This window comes from Sorex fumeus, unplaced genomic scaffold (assembly GCF_029834395.1).
Source record: "Sorex fumeus unplaced genomic scaffold, SorFum_2.1 ptg000203l, whole genome shotgun sequence".
NCBI classification, from domain to species: domain Eukaryota; kingdom Metazoa; phylum Chordata; class Mammalia; order Eulipotyphla; family Soricidae; genus Sorex; species Sorex fumeus.
Window position 1 is genome coordinate 1226069 of NW_026606260.1, and position 15904 is coordinate 1241972.

Here is a 15904-nt window from a genome sequence, read left to right on the forward strand (position 1 = left end):
ATGGCATACAGACATGTGTATGAGGAGGAAAGAAGGTGTGTCCTAGGGTGGGGATTAGAGCACAAAGGACTGCAGTTCTCCAAGTAGTGATGATAAGGAACTGGCTAGTTCTGAACACTGAAATCTCCTGAAGTTGTTATTTCCATGTGCCAAATTCCCAATTAGTACAATTTTGGGGTAGGTCTACTGTACTGTAGCACTGCAGCACTGTCCTCCCATTGTTCATTGATTTGCTCGAGTGGGCCCAGTAACGTCTCCATTGTGAGACTCGTTCTTACTATATTTGGCATATCGAATACTTCATGGGGAGCTTGCCAGGCTTTGCAGTGTGGGCTAGATACTCTTGGTAGCTTGCCGGGCACTTGGAGAGGGACAGAGAAATCGAACCAAATTCGGCTGGGCTGGCCGTGCACAAGGCAAATGCCCTACCGCTGTGCTATGGCTCTGGGTCCCAGGTCAACTGCATGATTCCTTATATTAAAAGGTACCAAACCATATTTCAGAGTGATATTATTTTAGATTTATGCTAACAATACAGGATGCAGTTTTTCCACATCCTCGCTAACATGTGAAGTATTTTAGCTGCTACGTAGGATATTTAATTTGCATTTCCCTAAGAGCCAGTGAGTTTAAACATCATTTCCCTTTTTTCTTTTGAGACGGTAATTTGGGCCACACGAGAGATGTTCCTGGCAGTATTGAGGCAACTATATTCAGTGGCCGGGATTTGAACCAGGGCTAGCGATATTCAAGGCAATCGTCTATACCCTGTATCATTTCTCCGACAATATAGAGCACCGGGCAATATAACACTACTGGTCATTTTCTATCTTGCTTGCTTGAAGAGTGGCCAAACATATATATCATGGAAATGTCTATGAGTGGAGATAGCGGTAGTATATAAAAAGAGGCATGGATTTGTGTGCCTGTGTAAGTTCTTTATAAAAACGATTTAAACATTTTAAATAGATTTTTAATTGAATGACAAATTTGTTCATGATTGGGCTTCAGTCATACAATGTTCCAACACCCATCCCTTCACCAGCGCACATTTCTCACCATAAATGCCCCCAGTTTCCCTCCCTACCGCCACCCACAAGCCTGCCTCAATGGCAGACACTTCTCCACCTCCCCTTCCATTCCTTCTCCTTTCCTATCCTCGTCTCTCCTCTACTCTCCTTTACTCTCCTCCAGTGCATTATGGTTTACAATACAGGAACTGAAAAGTTTTCATGAATACCCCTTTACCTACTTTCAGCACTCAGTTCTTATCCACAGTGAATATTTCCCACTATCATTGCCAGAGTGATTTCTTCTCTATCCTAACTGCCCCCCACACCACAACTTATGGCAAGCTTCCTACAGTGGACCGTCCTCCCAACTCATTTCTACTGTCCTTGAATATTAGTCTCATATTATGTTTTATAACCCACAAATCAGTGTAAACAGTCTATGTCGGTCCCTCTCCTTCAGACTAATTTCACTCAGCATGATACTCTTTTTGTCCATTCACTTATAAAGGAATTTCATCGCTTCATTTTTCCTAAAAGCTGCGTAAATTTTGTAAATTTACCATTCTTTCTCTGACTGGTCATCGGGCACTCAATTTGTTTCCACTTTCTGTCTGCTGTGCATGAACATAGAAATGAACATGGCCTTTCTGCAGCGTGTCTTTGGGCCCCCGTCAAATATTACAAGAATTGGTACTGCTGGGTCCTATGGAAGCTCAACTTCTAGATATTGAGGAATGCCCATATGTTTTCAAAAACTACTGGCCCAGTCGGAATTCTCACCGGCAGTGAAGAAGAGTCCCAATGTCCCTACATCTGCACCAGCATTGGTTGCTCTTGTACTTTTGGATGTGTGCCAGTCTCTGTGGTGTGAGACGACATCTCATTGTTGTTTTGATTTGCATCTCCCTGATGATTCGTGATGTAGAGCATTTTTGCATGTGCCTTTTTCCATTTGTATTTCTTCTTTGAGGAAATCTCTATTGCAAGTGAGTAACAGTCCAAGTCTCTTGCTTCTTTCTCCCTTCCCTCTTCCTTCGCTCTAACATGTTTGGTTCCTAGAAGCATTTCCAATTATTTCTTCCTACAAATCTTTTTGAACTTTACCTAAACACAGAAGGAAATTAAAGAGGAAAATGTCACTGTCACTGTCACTGTCCTCCCGTTGTTCATCGATTTGCTCGAGCAGGCCCAGTAACGTCTCCATTGGAGACTTTGTTGCTACTGTGTTTGGCATATCGAATACATCACGGTTAGCTTGCCAGGCTCTGCTGTGAGGCCGAAATACTCTCAGTAGCTTGCCAGGATCTACGAGAGGAAAATGGAATGGAACAATTTCATGAAGTCCAGGAAATATTTTCTGTCTTGATTGTGGTGCAGATTCATAAGCATTAGTATTTGTCAAAACTCCTCTAAATATAAACTTTAAGACTGACGTTAGTTTGAAATTTTACTTTAGTTATTTTAATTTGTTTTTCTTTTAGACACCATGATTTACAATACTGTTAATGCACAGAACATTCCAGCACCTCACCTTGCACTACAGTGTATACTTCCCTTCATATTTATCCCAGTGTCCTCGTCCACATCATCTTCACCTCCCCATACCCATTTGCTGCCATAGTAAGTTTCCTACTGAAAACCAGTCTTGAGATTCTGAAATTCCTCAGCTCTTACAGGAAGATTTGACCGGGAGTGGAAAGTTCCATGCTCTCACCTGTGTCGATCTTAATGTTGGTCTTCCTTAGGGATTCTAACTGGTCAAGTAGAAATTTTCTTGGAACTGCTGAAAACAACTTCATTGGATGAAACTGCTGTGAAGCTGATGGCAGGACACAGAGTAGAGGGGGTGAGTTTGGGAAAAGGCAAGTGGGGCTTGTGGGGGGTTAGATCAGTGAAATGCTTCATTTCAGCACAGCATAATTACACTGAAGCCTCTTCAATAGAAGGGGCAGTATCAAAGAAGATCACATTTGGAAGTCGGAGGCCTGACGACTGAAAAGCACAATCCAAATGACCCTCAAGGGAAAAAAAGTTCAGGTTCCCAATTTTTGACCCCTTCAGAGAAGCCCATGTTCTCCCTTGAGAATATATCTGTTCTCTCCCCCTCACATCTCTCTAAAATTTTTAAAGCTCTGTAGCACTGTCTTTCGATTGTTCATCGAATTACTAAAGTGCCACCAAAAACGTCTCCATTCTGAGACTTGTTGGTACTGTTTTTGGCACATCGAATAGGCCACAGGGATCTTACCAGGATCTGCCGTGCGGGCGGGGTACTCTCTGTAGCTTGCCGGGCTCTCCGAGAAGGGTGGAGGAATCGAACCCAAGTTGGCCACGTGCAAGGCAAACTCCCATACCACAAGACTATTTTTCTAAAGAAGATATGCACATGACCAATATGTACGTGCAAATATGTTCTGCACCATTAATCATGAGGGAAATGCAGATAAAAACGACTTTGAAATATCATCTCACAGTGTAGAGAACAAAGCACCACTACTGGTCTGGGTGTGATGGGGAAGGGGAGGGGTGGAGGATTCTCACACACTGCCCCCGGAATGCAGACTGCTTCAGCTTTTCTGGAAAACTATGTGGATATTCCTCAGAAAACTAGGACCTGAGCTGCCATCTGCCTCAGCAACTCCACCTCTTGTCCTCTACTCAAAAGGCCCAAGACACAATGGAGAAAAGACATTTCCACCCCTATACTCCTCGCAGCATTATCCACAGTAGCCCTAATCTGGAAACAACCCGAGTGTCCAGGGATAGATGCCTGGATACAGAAACCCAGGACTTGGCTTTCTCCGCGTACATGCCCCAAGGGTACTCTAGGATTCTGGGACACTCACCATGCCTGAGCCTCTTTCTGCTCGTGCCCAATACTGTGCCTGGTCTTCTTCCTCTCCCAGGTTGTACACCCCCACACACACCAGGTACCCGTAGGGGAGTGGCGTCTTCAGGAGTGGCCGTGGCCTCTGTAGAAGTCGGCATGCCCTCCCACGGGTGGCCTGCCCAAATTTTGGGCTCGTGTGCTTACACGGCCGTAGGTACTTTACTCATACCGGCAATCTCAGGTAACATCTCAGCCTCCATACCTCTACACCAACATAAAGAACCTATGCAAATCCCTACCACAAGGGGAGGACCATGACAAGAGTCCAGAAGACACAGTAGGTGCTACTCACCTAAGGGACCTCTCTGAGAAAGAATTCAGATATGAAGTCATGAAGATGCTCAATGAACTCAATGTAACAGTGAGACAGATATCCAGTAAATTCAAGGAGGACATGAAAGAAACAATCGAGAAATTACAGGAAGGAATGAGAACAGAAATTGCAAAGATACGCACAGAAATATCACGAATCAAAGACTCTGTAGATGAAATAAAAAACTCAGTGTATGCCCTCAAAAGTAGAATGGCCATAGCTGAAGACAGAACCAGTGCGCTGGAAGATAAGCTGCACCAAGCCTACAGGAAATAGCAAACAATGGCAAGAGATTTCAAAATAGCTCTAGAGCAAATCAGGATCATAGAAGATGATTCCAAGAGGCACTACATTAGAATCATTAGAGTACCAGAAGGTCAGGGAAACAATCCCAGTGAAAAAGTGGCAGTTAAACAAATCAATGCTGATAAGTTCCCAGAGCTGGACAATGCGGCCATTTAGATTCAAGGAGCCTGAAGGGTACCAGCTAAAAGATTCCCTAACAAAAAGAATCCAAGACATATCATAGAATGATGGATGCTGCGGATAGAGACACAATACTGCAAGCAGCAAAGTCAAAGAAAGAAATCACATAAAAAGGAGCACCCCTTAGATTCACAGCAGACCTATCAGAGAAAACCCTCCAAGACCGAAAGCAATGGTGTGCTGTAGTGAAGAAACTCACTGAAATGAACGCTTCACCAAGAATACTCTATCCGGCTAAACTCTCACTCAAACTCGAAAGAACTGTACATTATTTTGTGGGTAAACAGCAGCTCAGGAACTTCATAGACTCAAAGCAAACCTAAAAGAATGACTAAAGGGGTTACTCTAAGACAAGACAAACCCTACAAGCACAACAGACCCTTATAAAAAGATGAGACAAATCCCCATAACAATAATCTGTCCAATATCAATGATCTAAATTCACCAATTAAGAGACACAGAGTGGAAAACGGATTCAGAGACAGAACCCAACATTCTGCTGCCTACATCAACTTATTGGTCAGAGAAAACACAGACTCAAAGTTAAAGAACGGAAAACAATCCTGGAAGAAAACAGCTCCCTCAAAAAAAAGCTGAGGTAGCCATACTAGTATATGGCAACATAAATTCAGGCTGAAACAGATTAGAACAGACAGTGAAGGCCATTTTCTATTTATCAAGGAATACGTACATCAGAAAGAAATCACACTCTTAAATGTATACACACCGAATGAGGGAACAGCTAAATATTGAAAACAACTGCTAACAGATTTTAAGGAGGACATTGCTAGCAAAACAATAGTAGCCAGAGACTTCAACACCGCTTATCACCTCTGGATAGATCAACAAGAACAAAACTCAGCAAGGAAACATTGGCTTTGAAGGAAGAAATAGACGAGAGAAGGCTTATAGGCCTATACAGGGCTTTACACCCCAATAAGAAAGAATACACATTCTTCTTCAGTGCACACGGAACACTTTTAAAAATAGACCATGTGCTAAGCCACAAAGCATACTTCAATAGAGTCACGAAGATAGAAAAACAATCAATAATCTTTTCAGATCACGATGCACTGAAGATAGAAGTGAATCACACAAAGACACAGAGAACCAATTTAAACACCTGGAAATTAAACAACTCAATGTTGAACAACGAGTGAGTCAGGAAGGAAGTCAAGGATAAAATCAAAAGATACCTGGAAACAAATGAGAATGAAAACGCGAGCTACCAGAACCAATGGGATGCAGCTAAACCCATGTTAATGTGAAAAGTTATAGCTCTGCACTCCTTCCTCAGGAAGAAAGAAAGGGCCTACCTAAACAACTTGACTTCTCAGCTCATTATCTTAGAAAAGGACCAACAAAAGGCCCAAACCAGGCAGAAGGAAAGAGATCACAAAGTTTAGAGCAGAAATCAACGACATGGAAACCAAAAAAAAAAAAAATAGTAAGACAATCCGAGAGATCAATGAAACTAATAGCTAGTTCTTCGAGAAAATAAACAAGATAGATAAACCACTAGCAAAACTCTAAAAAGAGAGAGAGAACCATAATAAACCGAATCTGAAATGAGAAGGGGTATATCACAACAGAAACCAAAGAAATTCAAAAGATCACCAGAGACAACAAAAACCGAAGAAATTCAAAAGATCACCAGAGACTACTTTGAAAGTCTGCATGCCACGAAACAAGAGAACCTATAAGAAATGGATAAATTTGTGGATTCGTATAATCTCCCAAGGCTGAATCAAGAAGATCACTGAATCAAGAAATGTCACGGCATTTTCTGTCTTCTGGAACAGTGCTTGCGCTGCTGCACTTGCATGAACATACCGATCATCAAGATGTGAGCTGGGGGCTGAAACAGCTGAAAGTAGACTATAGACCAAACATGATTGCCACTCCTTGCCTCTTTTGCAAACCACAATACCCAATAGGAGAGAGAGAACAAAAGGGAATGCCCTGCCACAGAGGCAGGGTGGGATGGAGGGATGGGGGGTGGAAGGGATACTGGGATCCGTGGTGGTGGGAAATGGGCACTGGTGGAGAGATGGGTATTTAATCATTGTATAATTGAAACCCAAGCACAAAAATATGTAAGTCTAAAACTGTACCTCATGGTGTCTCACTAATAAAAATTTAAAAGAAAAAATTCCATGGCTCTCCTATATGCGAATAGTGAGAGAGAAGAAAGTGCTATGATCCAAACAAGCCCATTTACAATTGTGCCCCAGAAGATCAAGTACCTAGGAAACAGATTATCTAGGAAGTAAAAGACCTGTTCAAAGAAAATTACAAAATGCTACTTCAGGAAATGAATGAGGACTCAAGAAAAAGGAAAGATATCCCCTACTCATGGATTGGGAGAAATTACATTGTCAAAATGGCAATACTCCCCAAAGCATTGTACAAATTCAATGTTATCCCCATAACGATATCCATGACATTCTTCAAAGAAATCGAGCGAACATTCTTGAAATTCACAAGGAACAATAAGACCCCACGAATAGCTAAAGCAATTCTAGGGGAAAAATGGCAAGTATCAACCTCCCTAACTTCAAACTCTAATATAAAGCAGTAATAATTAAAATAGCATAGTACTGAAACAAAGTCAGAGCTGCAGACCGATGGAACATGGTTTAATATACTGACATCTCCCCGCAAACATATGATCAACTAATCTTTGATAAGGGAGCAAGAAATGTGAAGTGGAGAAAGGAAAGCCTCGTTAACAAAGTCTGCTGGCAAAACTGGACAGTTACATGCAAAAAAATGGGCTCAGATCTCTGCCTAACACCATGTATAAAAGTAACATCAAAATGGATTAAAGATCTCAACATCAGACCGGAATCCATAAGGAACATTGAAGACAAAGTTGGCAAAAACCTCCATGACAATGAAGCTAATGGTATCTTCAAAGATGTCATGCCACTGGCTAAGCAAGTGAAAACAGAGATAGACAAATGGGACTATCGTAAACTAAGAAGCTTCTGCACCTCAAAAGGAACAGTGACCAAAATACAAAGATAGTCTACAGAACGGGAAAGGATATTCGCTGAATACACATTCGACAAGGGGTTGATATCATGGATATACAAAGTACTGGTTGAACTCCACAAGAAGAAAACATCCAACCCCATCAAAAAATGGGGCGATGAAATGAACAGAAACTTCCTCAAAGAAGAAATCTGAATGGATAAAAGGCAAATGAGAAAATGCTCTACATCATTAATCATCAGGGAGATGCAGATCAAAACAACAATGATATATCATTTCACTCAGAGACTGGCCCCCATCCAATAGAACAAAAGCAATTGTGCTGGCACAGATGTGGCGAGAAAGGGACCCTCCTTCACTGCTGTTGGGAATGACGACTGGTTCAGCCCTTCTGGAAAACAGTATGGGCGATTCTCAATAAATTAGAAATCAAGCTCCCATTTGACCCAGCAATACCACTCCTGGGAATATATCCCAGAGAAGCAAAAGAGTATAGTCCAAGTGACATCTGCACTCGTTTGTTCATTGCAGCACTCTTTACAATAAGCAGAATCTGGAAAAAAAACCTGAGTGCCCGAGAACAGATGACTGGTTAAAGAAACGTTGGTACATCTACACAATGGACTACTATGTAGCTGTTAGAAAAGAAGAAGTCCTGAAATATACATACAAGTGGTACTACATGCAAAGTATCATGTTTAGAGAAATGAGTCAGAAAGAGAGGGATAGACATAGAAAGATTGCATTCATCTGGGGAACATAAAGTATCAAAAGAGGAGACTAACACCCAAGAGTGGCCGAGATTAGTACCAGGAGTTTTGCTCCATGGCTTGGAGGCCAACCACACATTCTAGGGAAAAGGGGAGCTCAGAAATAGAAAGGAGCAACAAATAAAGGGTGTTGGGAGTATCCCCCAGGATGTGGCAAGCATGCTGAAAGTAGACTATAGACCAAACATGATTGCCACTCAATGCCTCTTTTGCAAACCACAACACCCTAAAGGAGAGAGAGAGAGAACAAAATGGAATACCCTGCCACAGAGGCAGGGTGGGATGGTGGGATGGGGGGTGGGAGGGATACTGGGTTCCGTGGTGGTGGAAAATGGGCACTGTTGGAGGGATGGGTGTTTGAACATTTTACGATTGAAACCAAAGCACAAAAATTTGTAAATCTACAACTGTACCTTCTGGTTTTTCATTAACAATTATTTTATTTTCTTTTTTTATATATTTTTTATTTTTATTTTTTTATTAGTGAAACACCATGAGGTACAGTTCTAGATTTACAATTTTTTGTGCTTGGGTTTGATTATACAATGATCAGATACCCATCCCTCCACCAGTGCCCATTTTCCACCACCATGGATAATATCCCCCCCCCACCCCAACCCCCAATCCATCCCTGCCTCTGTGGCAGGGCAATCCCCTGTGTTCTCTCTCTCATTTTGGGTGTTGTGGTCTGCAGAAGAGGCATTGAGTGGCAAACATGTTCAGTCCATAGTCCACTTTCGACATGCATCTCCCCTCCTGGGAGGGTCCTCCAAACACCCTTTATTTGGTGTTCCCTTCTCTATCTGAGCTGCCCTTTCCTCTAGAATGCCCGACTGGCCACTAAGCTATGGAGTAATCCTCCTGGTGCTGATCTCAGCTCTTCTTGGGTATTAATCTCATATTTTTTTACTTTATATCCCCCAGATGAATGCAATCTTTCTATGTCTATCCCTCTCTTTCTGACTCATTTTGCTTAGCATGATACTTTCCATGTTGTACCACTTGTATGTAAATTTCATAACTTCATCTTTTCTAAGAGCTACATAGTACTCCATTGTGTAGATGTACCAAAGTTTCTTTAACCAGTCATCTGTTCTTGGGCATTCAGGTTTCTTCCAGTTTCTGGCTATTGTAAATAGTGCTGCAATGAACAAACAAGTGCAGATGTCACTTCGACTATAAAATTTTGCCTCTCTGGGATATATTCCAAGGAGTGGTATTGCTGGGTCAAATGGGAGCTCAATTTCTAATTTTTTGAAAATCGTCCATACTGTTTTCCAGAAGGGCTGAACCAGTTGACATTCCCACCAACAGTGAAGGAGTATCCCTTTCTCGCCACATCCGCGCCAGCATCGGTTGCTTTTGTTCTTTTGAATGTGGGCCAGTCTCTGAGGTGTGAGATGGTATCTCATTGTGGTTTTGATCTGCATCTCCCTGATGATTAATGATGTAGAGCATTTTCTCATGTGCTTTCTTGCCATTCGGATTTCTTCTTTGAGAAAGTTTCTGTTCATTTCATTGCCCCATTTTTGGATGGGGTTGGATGTTTTCTTCTTGTGGAGTTTAACCAGTATTTTGTATATCCTGGATATCAACCCCTTGTCAGATGTGTATTCGGCGAATATCCTTTCCCATTCTGTAGACTGTCTTTGTATTTTGGTCACTGTTTCTTTGGAGGTGCAGAAGCTTCTTAGTTTAAGATAGTCCCATTTATCTATCTCTGTTTTCACTTGCTCGGCCAGTGGCGTGGCATCTTTGAAGATACCATTAGCTTCAATGTCATGGAGGGTTTTGCCAACTTTGTCTTCAATGTACCTTATGGTTTCTGGTCTGATGTTGAGGTCTTTAATCCATTTTGATCTTACTTTTGTACACGGTGTTAGGCAGAGTTCTGAGCCCATTTTTTTGCATATAGCCGTCCAGTGATGCCAGCACAATTTCTTAAAGAGGCTTTCCTTACTCCACTTCACATTACTTGCACCTTTATCAAAGATTAGATGCTCATATGATTGAGGGCAGATGTCAGTGTATTCAACCCTGTTCCATTGGTCTGCAGTTCTGCCTTTGTTCCAGTACCATGCTGTTTAATTATTACTGCTTTGTAGTACAGTCTGAAGTTCGGGAGGTTGATTCCTCCCATTTTCTTTTTCCCAAGAATTGCTTTAGCTATTCGTGGGGGCTTATTGTTCCATATAAATTTCAGGAGTGTTTGCTCCATTTCTTTGAAGAATATCGTGGGTATCCTTATAGGGATTGCATTGAATTTATACAATGCTTTCGGTAGTATTGCCATTTTGACAATGTTAAGTCTCCCGACCCATGAGCAGGGGATATCTTTCCATTTCCTCATGTCCTCTTTTATTTCCTGAAGTAGCGTTTTGTAGTTTTCTTTGTACAGGTCCTATACTTCCTTAGTTAAGCTGATTCCTAAGTACTTGATTTTCTGGGGCACAATTGTGAACGGGATTGTTTTTTTCTTTTTTTCTTTTTTTTTTCTCTTTTTTTTTTTATTTATTTATTGAATCACTGTGGGAAAGGTTACAAAGCTTTCAGGTTTATGTCTCAGTCATGCAAATATCAAACACATTTCCCTTTACCAATACTTATTTTTTCCCATGAAGAACCCCAATAAAACCCCACCCCCCACCCCTCCCCGTCCCTGTGAGGCAGATGAATTCTAGTTAACACTCTATCCGCTTTGATTAGATTGTTTCAATAAAAGATTCACCACTATTATTTAGAGTTTACCCCCCCCACCCAAATCAGACATGCTGAAAAAGCATTGTGAAGTGATTTGCTTTCTACAGCTGGGTTCAAGAATTAAATGTTGGTTTTGGATTTCTGCTATTTTACCTATTGACCCTGGAAGTATTTCTACTGAAAGTCAGATAGTTAAGAAATTGGTTTCTGTGTTCTGGAGTCGTGGCCATGCTGGAGAGCCGCTCGTGGGGGGCAACTGGTGGCCTCGGTAGGGCGTGAAGGGCGGAGCGAAACGCCCCCCTTCCCATGAGGTTTTAGTCGCCCCCCACACTCCCGGCTCATACCTGCTGTCCCCAAGGCTCCCATGTGGCCGCCATCTTTCTTTCCAGAGAGGAGAGGGCGAATGGGGCAACACCCTTTCCCCTCCAGCAGACTTGATGGCCTGGGTCAACGCATAGTCCGTTCACTTTTCTGCTCCAAGCTGCTGGGTTCTGCATTAAGTCCTTGTGCTTCTGGGGCCATGGCCGTGCTGGAGAGCCGCTCGCGGGGGGCGACTTGTGACCTCGGTAGGGCGTGAAGGACGGACCGGAACGCCCCCGGACCCATGAGGTTTTAGTCGCCCCCACTCCCCCGGCTCATACCTGCTGTCCACAAGGCTCCCATGTGGCCGCCATCTTTCTTTCCAGAGAGGAGAGGGCGAATGGGGCAACACCCATTCCCCTCCGGCAGACTTGATGGCCTGGATCAATGCATAGTCCGTTCACTTTTCTGCTCCAAGCTGCTGGGTTCTGCATGAAGTCCTTGTGCTTCTGGGGCCGTGGCTGTGCTGGAGAGCCGCTCGTGGGGGGCAACTGGTGACCTCGGTAGGGCGTGAAGGATGGACCGGAACGCCCCCCTTCCCATGAGGTTTTAGTCGCCCCCACACCCCCGGCTCATACCTGCTGTCCACAAGGCTCCCATGTGGCCGCCATCTTTCTTTCCAGAAGGAGGAGGGCGGAAGAGAGCAACACCCTTTCCCCTCTGGGCAGAAATGATTGCCTGGATTAACGCATAGTCCTTTCACTTTTCTGCTCCAAGCTGCTGGGTTCTGCATTAAGCCCTTGTGCTTCTGGGGCTGTGGCCGTGCTGGAGAGCCGCTCGTGGGGGGCAACTGGTGACCTCGGTAGGGCGTGAAGGACGGACCGGAACGCCCCCCTTCCCATGAGGATTTAGTCGCCCCCACACTCCCGGCTCATACCTGCTGTCCACAAGGCTCCCATGTGGCCGCCATCTTTCTTTCCAGAGAGGAGAGGGCGAATGGGGCAACACCCTTTCCCCTCCAGCAGACTTGATGGCCTGGGTCAATGCATAGTCCGTTCACTTTTCTGCTCCAAGCTGCTGGGTTCTGCATTAAGACCTTGTGCTTCTGGGGCCGTGGCTATGCTGGAGAGCCGCTCGTGGGGGGTAACTGGTGACCTCGGTAGGGCGTGAAGGACGGACCGGAACGCCCCCCTTCCCATGAGGTTTTAGTCGCCCCCACACCCCCGGCTCATACCTGCTGTCCACAAGGCTCCCATGTGGCCGCCATCTTTCTTTCCAGAGGGAGGAGGGCGGAAGGGAGCAACACCCTTTCCCCTCTGGGCAGACTTCATGGCCTGGATCAATGCATAGTCCGTTCACTTTTCTGCTCCAAGCTGCTGGGTTCTGCATTAAGTCCTTGTGCTTCTGGGGCCGTGGCTGTGCTGGAGAGCCGCTCGTGGGGGGCAACTGGTGACCTCGGTAGGGCGTGAAGGACGGACCGGAACGCCCCCCTTCCCATGAGGTTATAGTCGCCCCCAAACCCCCGGTTCATACCTGCTGTCCACAAGGCTCCCATGTGCCCGCCATCCTTCTTTCCAGAGAAGAGAGGGCGAATGGGGCAACACCATTTCCCCTCCGGCACACTTGATGGCATGGATTAACGCATAGTCCTTTCACTTTTCTGCTCTAAGCTGCTGGGTTCTGCATTAAGTCCTTGTGTTTCTGGGGCTGTGGCCGTGCTCCAAACTTAACTCTGACCTTCAGGGAGAAAGATTGGGTGGTTTACTTCTCATTGATGACTCTGAATATAGAGAGATGTCGCGCGGCCGCATAAGCGGCCGCGCGGTTTTAAGAAAAAGTCCTCGTTCCCGCATACTCGAGCTGTGTTTGTAGAGGCTTCTGGTCACCGGGGTTCCATCTGGGGGAGGCGGGATGCGGCACCTACTCCATCTGGAACTTGCGGGTGAACTCGGCTCTTTTTGGAACCTGTTTTTTCTTTTTTTTTTTCCTCCGGGATCCCGCACCCTCCATGTGTTCTTTCTCTTATGCTTAAGGCTTCAAAGATGGCGCTGGGGGGCGGGCTGTGGGCGTGACTTCCGGAATCAGAGGTTACCTGGGAGGTGTAGTCCGGCAGATTTGAGAAAAAGTCCTCGTTCCCGCATACTCGAGCTGTGTTTGTAGAGGCTTCTGGTCACCGGGGTTCCATCTGGGGGAGGCGGGATGCGGCACCTACTCCATCTGGAACTTGCGGGTGAACTCGGCTCTTTTTGGAACCTGTTTTTTCTTTTTTTTTTTCCTCCGGGATCCCGCACCCTCCATGTGTTCTTTCTCTTATGCTTAAGGCTTCAAAGATGGCGCTGGGGGGCGGGCTGTGGGCGTGACTTCCGGAATCAGAGGTTACCTGGGAGGTGTAGTCCGGCAGATTTGAGAAAAAGTCCTCGTTCCCGCATACTCGAGCTGTGTTTGTAGAGGCTTCTGGTCACCGGGGTTCCATCTGGGGGAGGCGGGATGCGGCACCTACTCCATCTGGAACTTGCGGGTGAACTCGGCTCTTTTTGGAACCTGTTTTTTCTTTTTTTTTTTCCTCCGGGATCCCGCACCCTCCATGTGTTCTTTCTCTTATGCTTAAGGCTTCAAAGATGGCGCTGGGGGGCGGGCTGTGGGCGTGACTTCCGGAATCAGAGGTTACCTGGGAGGTGTAGTCCGGCAGATTTGAGAAAAAGTCCTCGTTCCCGCATACTCGAGCTGTGTTTGTAGAGGCTTCTGGTCACCGGGGTTCCATCTAGGGGAGGCGGGATGCGGCACCTACTCCATCTGGAACTTGCGGGTGAACTCGGCTCTTTTTGGAACCTGTTTTTTCTTTTTTTTTTCCTCCGGGATCCCGCACCCTCCATGTGTTCTTTCTCTTATGCTTAAGGCTTCAAAGATGGCGCTGGGGGGCGGGCTGTGGGCGTGACTTCCGGAATCAGAGGTTACCTGGGAGGTGTAGTCCGGCAGATTTGAGAAAAAGTCCTCGTTCCCGCATACTCGAGCTGTGTTTGTAGAGGCTTCTGGTCACCGGGGTTCCATCTGGGGGAGGCGGGATGCGGCACCTACTCCATCTGGAACTTGCGGGTGAACTCGGCTCTTTTTGGAACCTGTTTTTTCTTTTTTTTTTTCCTCCGGGATCCCGCACCCTCCATGTGTTCTTTCTCTTATGCTTAAGGCTTCAAAGATGGCGCTGGGGGGCGGGCTGTGGGCGTGACTTCCGGAATCAGAGGTTACCTGGGAGGTGTAGTCCGGCAGATTTGAGAAAAAGTCCTCGTTCCCGCATACTCGAGCTGTGTTTGTAGAGGCTTCTGGTCACCGGGGTTCCATCTGGGGGAGGCGGGATGCGGCACCTACTCCATCTGGAACTTGCGGGTGAACTCGGCTCTTTTTGGAACCTGTTTTTTCTTTTTTTTTTTCCTCCGGGATCCCGCACCCTCCATGTGTTCTTTCTCTTATGCTTAAGGCTTCAAAGATGGCGCTGGGGGGCGGGCTGTGGGCGTGACTTCCGGAATCAGAGGTTACCTGGGAGGTGTAGTCCGGCAGATTTGAGAAAAAGTCCTCGTTCCCGCATACTCGAGCTGTGTTTGTAGAGGCTTCTGGTCACCGGGGTTCCATCTGGGGGAGGCGGGATGCGGCACCTACTCCATCTGGAACTTGCGGGTGAACTCGGCTCTATTTGGAACCTGATTTTTCTTTTTTTTTTTTCCTCCGGGATCCTGCACCCTCCATGTGTTCTTTCTCTTATGCTTAAGGCTTCAAAGATGGCGCTGGGGGGCGGGCTTTGGGCGTGACTTCCGGAATCAGAGGTTACCTGGGAGGTGTAGTCCGGCAGATTTGAGAAAAAGTCCTCGTTCCCGCATACTCGAGCTGTGTTTGTAGAGGCTTCTGGTCACCGGGGTTCCATCTGGGGGAGGCGGGATGCGGCACCTACTCCATCTGGAACTTGCGGGTGAACTCGGCTCTTTTTGGAACCTGTTTTTTCTTTTTTTTTTTCCTCCGGGATCCCGCACCCTCCATGTGTTCTTTCTCTTATGCTTAAGGCTTCAAAGATGGCGCTGGGGGGCGGGCTGTGGGCGTGACTTCCGGAATCAGAGGTTACCTGGGAGGTGTAGTCCGGCAGATTTGAGAAAAAGTCCTCGTTCCCGCATACTCGAGCTGTGTTTGTAGAGGCTTCTGGTCACCGGGGTTCCATCTGGGGGAGGCGGGATGAGGCACCTACTCCATCTGGAACTTGCGGGTGAACTCGGCTCTATTTGGAACCTGATTTTTCTTTTTTTTTTTTTCCTCCGGGATCCTGCACCCTCCATGTGTTCTTTCTCTTATGCTTAAGGCTTCAAAGATGGCGCTGGGGGGCGGGCTTTGGGCGTGACTTCCGGAATCAGAGGTTACCTGGGAGGTGTAGTCCGGCAGATTTGAGAAAAAGTCC